Here is an 8,931-nt window from a genome sequence, read left to right on the forward strand (position 1 = left end):
TCGTGCGCACCAGCCAGCCAGACAGACGGACGGACATGGCTAAATCAGCTCAAAATTGTCTGAAACACATTTCGTCCAAAAATACTTGGGGTCTAAAACCATTATTTCGATGAGACACATTTTGCCCGCATGAAAGTGTATATACCCTCGTTAGAATAAATGCTGAGGGTATAAAAAACTTTTACTGTCGTTATGGAGGTAGCGCATGCAATAGTTTCAAAGCGATTCGAGAGCAGGTCTTAAAGTGAACTTATCCGAAATTTTGTGTGAGAGGTACCAGAAGGAGTAGACAAATATAGTCCATATTCGAACCTGATCTATATCTGGTAGATATATTAGGATGTGCAAAGGATGGAATCACATCGGTCACTCCCTTCAAGACTTATCGTGCACAGAATTTTTCCGAACATTTTTGAACTTTTGTGGTCCTGAAGGAGTGGACCGATATGGCTTATCTTCAAATTTAAACTATGTTTGGACAAGATATTACGAAGGCCAAATTTTGAATCGAATCGGCAGATACGTTCGAGAGTTATCTTGCGCTCCAACCACTACACACGGTGCCATAGGGGCTTTTTGCATCTTTCAGGCTATTTTTCAGGAAGTATGAACTTGCCCCTCATAAACTTGTACCGTCGTATGGGGGACAGTAAATAGAAGTTGTTAGAACAAAAATCAAACGATTGGAGAGCAGGTTCTAAACTGAACTTTTCCGAAATTTTGTGTGGGAGGTACCCGAATGCATGGACCGATTGAGTCCATATTGGAACCTCATCTAAATTTGGTGGAATTTTTCGATGTGCAAAGTATGGACCAAATCGGTTACTCCCTTCAAGAGTTATCGTGCCCACAAATTTTCCGAACATTTTCGGACTTTTGTGGGGGAGGTACCGGAAGGAGTGGACCGATATAACTCATTTTCGAACTTAAACTAAGTTTGGACAAAATATTGCGAAAACCAAATTTTGGACCACATCGGTTCACCCGTTCGAGAGTTATCTTGCGCACCAGCCAGCCAGACAGACAGACGGACGAACATTGCTAAATCGACTCCAAATTGTCCAAACATACTTGGGGTCTAAAACCATTATTTCGATGAGGCACATTTTGTCCGTGTGAAAGTGTATATACCCTCGTTAGCATAAATGCTGAGTGTATAAAAACAAAAAATTGCCGCGGTTTCTAAAGAAATTGCGACCAAAGTTCACATTTTTAGGGTGTTTTAGGTTTTCACGAAACCGCAAATCGTATCAATATAGGATTAGAGAAAATATTGTAGCTGTGAAAATTCTCTACAGGATTGAGCTTTATGATATTTTCGTAGGTTTAACCATTTTTGAGATATAGAAGTTAAAATTGGGACAATGCACTCACTGTATTACCTCTTTATAAAACTGTCTTTAAATAAAACCCGCTTACACCTTGGAAACAGCAATGTTCATAGATGAGAAAAATCTAAAAAAAACGCTGGAGGGATTTTTAAATAAATCGCGGTTAAAGTTCACATTTTTTAGGTTTATTTTAGGTTTTCGCGATTTTGCTTGGAAACCGCAAGTCCTATCGAAGTGGGGCTAAAGAAAATGTTGTAACTGTGAACAGTTTCTAGAGGATTGGCCATTATGATATAGAAGTTCAAGTCACATTTTTAGTTTTTTTTGTTAGGTTTTCGCGAATTGCTTGTAAAGGTAAGTCTTATCGAAATGGGACTATGAAGAGCTATGAAAATTCTCTACAAGATTGGCTTTCGTATATTTTTCCTAGGTTGTACCATTTGTGAGATATATAAGTTTAAGTTTGGGAAATTGCAGTCATGACATTGTTTTATATGGATATGATACAGGCAGTGAATTGTCCTAATTTGAACTTCTATATTTCAAAAATGGTACAACCTACGAAAATATCATAAAGGACAATCTTGTAGAGAGTTTTCACTGCTACAACATTTTCTTTGGTTCCATTTTGACAGAGGTTGCAGTTTTCCAGCAACGGCGATTTTTTTAAAAGGTGCTCCGGCGATTTTTTGTGTTTGTTTAATTTTTCTTATCTGTGAACATTGTAGTTTCAGAATCCGCAAAAACTTCCCAGGTGTAAGCTCCTTTCATTTAAAGTTGGTTCAAGAGCACCGTGATAGGTTTGCTCGGATTTTACACTGCTAATGCCCGTAATTTCTAGCTCTAGGTAAACGGGTAGGTAGCTATCTATTAGTTAACTTTACCTATGCGTTTGGTAATTTCTACGTGCCATTTACCGAGGCGAGTAAATTTTGAAAACATGTGGTTACATTGGTGATTTTCATTCATGATTTCGTAAAAACATTGCCACATATAAGTGTTTTACAGTTTTTAACACATTGGCAACGATCAACCAGGCAAAATCCTTGGTGTAAGTAACACGGCCGTTTTCGACCCGGTAATGTTACCTATGGATTGAAATTATGAAATTTTGCTTACACGGGGGATATCTATGAACTCATAGATAACTACGCGTAGAAATTACGGGTATTAGAAAATTCCAATCAATATAATTATTTATTTTTTACAAAACAGACAATTAAAACGTAGTTTACATTTAACATGTTTTATAAAACTTGCATCATCTAAGTTGTCAATTCCATACAATATCCGCCAAAAAATGATGTAAACTCCCAAAAAAACCGTTTTAAGTGCAAGTTTAAAATTCGTTTAAGTAAGCTTAAAAAAATAACATCGGATAAATTTGATTTTTATACCCTCAGCCTTTAGGCTAGAAAGGGTATATACACTTTAATACGGGCAAAATGTGCCTCATCGAAATAATGGTTTTAGACCCCCATGGACGAAATGTGTTTCAGACAATTTGGAGTCGATTGAGCAATGTCCGTCCGTCTGTCTGTCTGGCTGGAGCGCACTATAACTCTCGAACCGATGAACCAATTCGGTTCAAATTTTGGCTTTCGTAATATTTTGCCCAAACTTAGTTTAAGTTCGAAGATGGGCTATATCGGTCCACTCCTTCCGGTACCTACCCCACAAAAGTTCCAAAATGTTCGGAAAATTTGTGAGCACGACAACTCTTGAAGGGAGTAATCGATTTGGTCCATACTTTGCACCTGACTCAGATAATGTTCCAATATAGGCCGACCCCTTCAGGTACCTCCCACACAAAATTTCGGATAAGTTTAGTTTAGGACCTGCTCTCGAATCGCTTTGATTTTTGTTGCAACAACTTGTATTCACTTCCCCCCATACGACGGTGCAAGTTTCATCAGGGACAAGTCCACACTTCCTAAGAAGATGGCCGGAAAGGTGCAAAAAGCTCCTATGACACCTTGTGTAGTGGTTGGATAACTCTCGAACGGATCTGTCGATTCCGTCCAAATTTTGGCCTTCGTAATATTTTATCAAAACATAGTTTAAATTCGTAGATGGGCTATATCGGTGCACTCCTTCAGGTACCTCCCCCACAGAACTTCAAAAATGTTCGGCAAAATTTTGCGCACGATAACTCTTGAAGGGAGTGACCGATGTAATCCATACTTTGCACATCCTAATATTTCTACCAGATACAAATCAGTTTCGAATATGGACTATATTTGTCTACTCCTTCTGGTGACTCTCACACAACATTTCGGATAAGTTCACTTTAAGACCTGCTCTCGAATCACTTTGACTTTTGTTGAAGCGATTTGCATTCGCTAGCTCCATTACGATGGTAAAAGTTTTTTCAGGGGCAAGTCCATATTTCTTGGGAAAACAGCCCGAAAGGTGTAAAAAACCCCTATGTCACCATATATGGCGGTCGGAGAACACGATAACTCTCGAACTGTTCAACCGATTTGGTCCAACATTTGGTCTTCGTCATTTTATATCCAAACTTAGTTTCGTGGGCAATACCGGTCCACAACTTTCGGTACTTTTCACCAATATTTAAAAAATGTCACTAAAATGCTAGGACGATATCACTTGAATGGGGCAACCAATTTGGTCCAAACTTTGGATCTCCTAATATTTTATAAAAATTTTGTTTAACTTCTAAAATGGCCCATATCAGTCCTCTCTACGGTTCCTGACCTACAAAAGTTCAGCATTTGTATCTTAGTGCAGTTAATTCCTAATCCACATTTTTGTCGGCAAGTTCAAATGTCCAAAAAGGGCACCAAAATTCTGAAGAGACCTTAAATACATTCGATCTGTCCGGAGGTAAAAGTTTCGCTGACACTTTTTTACTTGTTTTTATTAACTTTTTGGGTAAAAATATCATTTTTGACGTTGAAATTAATGTTGCGTATGATATATGATTGGGTGGCGTAGGGGATGGAAGATACCAAGCAACGGTCCTGACCGGTTTTAACATGGCAAAGCCCAGGATTTATCTTGGTCCCTCTTTCATCTCAAGTGGACACTGACCTCCCCGTGGTGTCACCTGGGGAACTGCCTTTAACACCCGTTAAAGGTAGTGAGCTAACATGTGCCGCGAGTTCACCCATAAGAACGTTAAAAACTTGGGTTTGGGCGTCGGGTTAGTAACCCTCCCCTAGAAAAAACAGCCTACTATGAAAAAACGAAAGAAAAGAAAAACCAACCCCTCTAAAGTTGACGAACCCCGCAAACGTTTTAAGGACCATGATCTGCGAATCTGCACTTGGAATGTTCGCACTCTTTATAGAGAAGGTGCAGTCTTCGCATTGGCAGACGTACTTGAAAAGTACAAGACCGATATTACTGCCATACAGGAAATACGATGGATTGGGAAAGGCGTCACAACAACACCTAAAGGTGACGCACTGTATTATAGCTGCCATGACGTAAAGCATGAATTTGGTTGTGGATTCGTAGTTAGTCGGAGACTAAAACATCTGGTATCCAGCTTCACCCCAGTGAATGAAAGACTTGCTGCAATTCGAATAAAAGCTAAATTCTTCAACATCAGCTTTATTTGTGCTCATGCTCCCACTGAAGAAAAGGACGAACAGACCAAAGATATATTTTACGAGCGCTTAGAAGAAACATATGACCGTTGCTCTGCCCATGACATTAAAATCATTCTAGGCGATTTTAATGCCAAAATTGGAAAGGAGAATATCTTTGGCCCAACAGTCGGGAAATTCAGTCTCCACAGTGAAACATCTGACAATGGTATGAGACTGATAGACTTTGCAGCTGCAAAAAACATGGTAGTTAGCAGTACCAGATTTAATCATCTCGATATTCATAAGGGCACCTGGCTGTCTCCAGATCAGAAAAAAAGAAACCAAATTGATCATGTTGTGATAGATGGAAGACATTCATCGAGCGTGTTGGATGTACGATCGTTACGAGGCGCAAGCATTGATTCGGACCACTACCTTGTTGCAGCAAAGGTACGCACCCGCTTAAACGTAGCAAACAAAGTACGAACAGACACAACACGAAAGTTAGACATCGGTAAGCTGCAATCACAACAGATAGCCACAGCATATTCCACTCAACTAGCCCAGTTGCTTAATCAAAGCACTCCTCATCCCGATAACATATCAGCGCAATGGCAAAGCATTGCCCACTCCATGCAAACAGCCGCAAAATCCATACTTGGATACCAGAGACCTCCACCAAGGAATCCATGGTATGATGAGGAGTGTCGTGCTGCCACCGAAGAGAAAAATGCGGCATATAAGGCTATTTTACAATCCGTAGCAACGCGTAGCGCACGAGAGAGATACAGGGAGAAAAGGAGAGAGGAGAAACGTCTTTTCCGCAGGAAAAAGAGAGAGATGGAAAAGCGGGAGTGTGAAAAAATCGAGATGTACAGGACCCAGAATGAAGTCCGAAAATTCTACCAAAGAGTCAAGCATCAAACTGATGGCTTTGGTACAGGCACATCCTCCTGTAGAGACCAGCAAGGTAATTTGGTAACTGATACAGATAGTGTACTCAGGATATGGAAAGAACATTTTTCAAAACTGTTGGTATCCAATAGCAGCGAAGACGACGAAGATACCACAGTCCCAATCCCAGAAGATGGTATTGAATGTATACCGCCCAGCCAAGATGAGGTAAACACAGCAATAAATCGGCTGAAGAATAATAAGGCAGCAGGGGCCGATGGCTTACCAGCCGAGCTGTTTAAAACCGGAGGCGACACGCTGATAAGGTGTATTCATCAGCTAGTTAGCACCATCTGGCAGGAAGAACGAGTACCCGACGATTGGAACCTGAGTATCCTGTGCCCCGTCCACAAGAAGGGAGATAAGACTGTATGCTCTAACTATAGGGGCATAAGTCTACTCCCTGTTGCCTACAAGATCGTGTCAGGGATATTGTGCGAACGACTAAAGCCTATGGTTAACGAGATAATTGGACCATACCAATGCGGCTTTAGACCTGGCAAGTCCACCCTGCGGCAAATCCTGGAGAAGACCCAAGAGATGAAGATCGACACCTACCACCTTTTTGTCGATTATAAAGCAGCCTTCGACAGCCCGTTGCGTTCAAAGGTATTCCAAGCCATGTTTGAATTTGGTATTCCCGCAAAGCTCATCCGGCTTTGTAAAATGACTTTAACTGACACGAGGTCCTCAGTTAAAATAGGAAAGAACCTCTCCGAAGAGTTTGGTACCAAAAGAGGTTTCAGACAAGGAGACAGCCTTTCGTGTGACCTCTTCAACATCCTGCTAGAAAAGGTTATACGAGAGGCAAACGTCAAAAGAAGTGGCACAATCTACACCAATAGTCACATGTTACTTGCTTATGCTGATGATATAGACATCATGGGCCGATCAGTAAAAGAAGTAACTGATACCTTTATAAAGTTCGAAGGAGAATCTGCTAAAGTGGGTTAGGCGGTAAACGGTGAGAAGACCAAGTTGATGGTGTCGACGCGCAATGCGTCCATTGAGCTCGGACCGACTGTGGAAGTTGGTTCCTATAATATTGAGGTAGTAAAAGACTTCGTCTACCTCGGCACCTCCGTAAACACAACAAACGACATCAGTTGTGAAATAAAAAGAAGAATTGTATTGGCCAACAGATGCTACTTTAGTTTAAGTAAGCAGTTTAAAAACAAAGCCACATCTCGTCAAACAAAAATAACGCTCTACAAAACACTGATACTACCCGTGCTGATGTATGGCTCCGAAGCCTGGGTACTTGCGCAAGCAGACATGGCAGTGCTTGGTGTGTTTGAGAGAAAAATTCTTCGAAAGATCTACGGACCAATCTGCGTTGACGGTGAATATCGACGTCGCATGAACCACGAGCTGTATCTGCTATACAACGACATCAATATTGTTAAACGTATCGAGATGCAGCGATTGCGTTGGCTAGGCCATATCATAAGAATGAGCGATGATGAACCCGCTAAAAAGGCGTATGAATACATGCCACATGGCGGTGCACGCAGAATTGGCAGGCCAAGGAATAGATGGCGCAAACAAGTGGATGATGAGATGAAAAGGCGCGGTATTCCAGAGTGCAAAGCAACAAATAGAGAGGAATGGAGATCTCTTCTTAGTTCGGCCTATAGAACAAATGTTCTGTAATGGGCCAGCTAAGTAAGTAAGTAAGTATGATATACATACATATATTATGGTTTACTACTTAATATGCATCATACGACACATTAGTTCCAATGTTGTTATTGGTTTTGTAAAAATACAGTTTGGTATCGTATATGCAGCCCATACATTTACTGCCAAACTGCTGCTGTCGATGAACCCCTTGTGAACGTGTATGATTGAATAATGTGTGACATTTCTTCAATCCATATTCCAGAAATGATCAATTTTCCTCCAAAACGCTACTTTTAGTTGAAGTTTTCAAAGTTTTCAAAGTTTTTGATTGGTCCAAACTTTGCACATGGTATTTTTTCATCCAGTGATGCATAAGGTGGAATATGGACTAAGTGAACAAAATAAGGGAAAAGTGTAGTTTGAGGACTCGTATCGGATCTATTTTAATTTTTTTGCAGAAGGTTGTTTTTAGGGTCCCTATTACAACGGTACAATTTTTTCCAAAGTAAGTCCATACTTCCTCTAGAAAGACCCTACCGGCATATACTAAAATCGCTAGTGTCAATGTATTTTATATACGGCGTAATTATTGTGTTTGCTTCTTTTTTGGTCAGAGGCTGAGGGTATATTTCCGTCAGGACATGTTTCTTACTTGTTTTCTTGTTTTACCTTGAAGTGGCCACATTTTCGGCACAAATAATTATTTTACAAATTCCCTCAGAGAATCGTGAGAACAGTTCATTTTATCAAAATCCGTTTAAAGTTTGTGTTGAAGAACAAACGTTCGGCCGTTACAATACTCCAAATATGCCGTTCAACATATATTAAATTTATACGTAATTGCTTATATGCCAAAATAACAATTCAGAATATATAATTTTATAAATATTTTCTATATTTCTTCTTTTAATGTTTTTTTTTTGTTAAATATCAAACAATTCTCACTATATATAATTATGTATGTATATATGGGTATGTTGTAAAATGCATATGTATATGTTTATTTTTTTTATTTCTTCTTTTTTAATTTATTTGTTTTTAATTTTATTCAACATTTAATAAACTTATGTATGTATGCACACATTAAAGCCAACTTGTATGTATTTCTAATGGTATTTATATACTTTTGAGCCATAATACACTAAATATTATAATACTATTTTTATAATTATTATTAATGTATTGTACGAATGCTGACATTATTATTATTTAACTACATAATAATACATAACTAGTATAAATATTTATAACATTTCGTATTTTACTTTTTCATGTATATGCATTTATTGTATTTATAATCGGGTTCTTTATCATTATATGTATATTAATTTATATGTATCTATGTATGTATATGCACTTAAAACGTCAATGTAATGGAGTTAGGTTCGGGGTAATGTTTTTTATTTTTAATATACGAATGGACGAATCCTTTTTAATGTCATGCATAGTGAATTGCTGAATATGTG

This window comes from Musca autumnalis, unplaced genomic scaffold (assembly GCF_047663935.1).
Source record: "Musca autumnalis isolate F117 unplaced genomic scaffold, ASM4766393v1 scaffold_4, whole genome shotgun sequence".
Taxonomy (NCBI): domain Eukaryota; kingdom Metazoa; phylum Arthropoda; class Insecta; order Diptera; family Muscidae; genus Musca; species Musca autumnalis.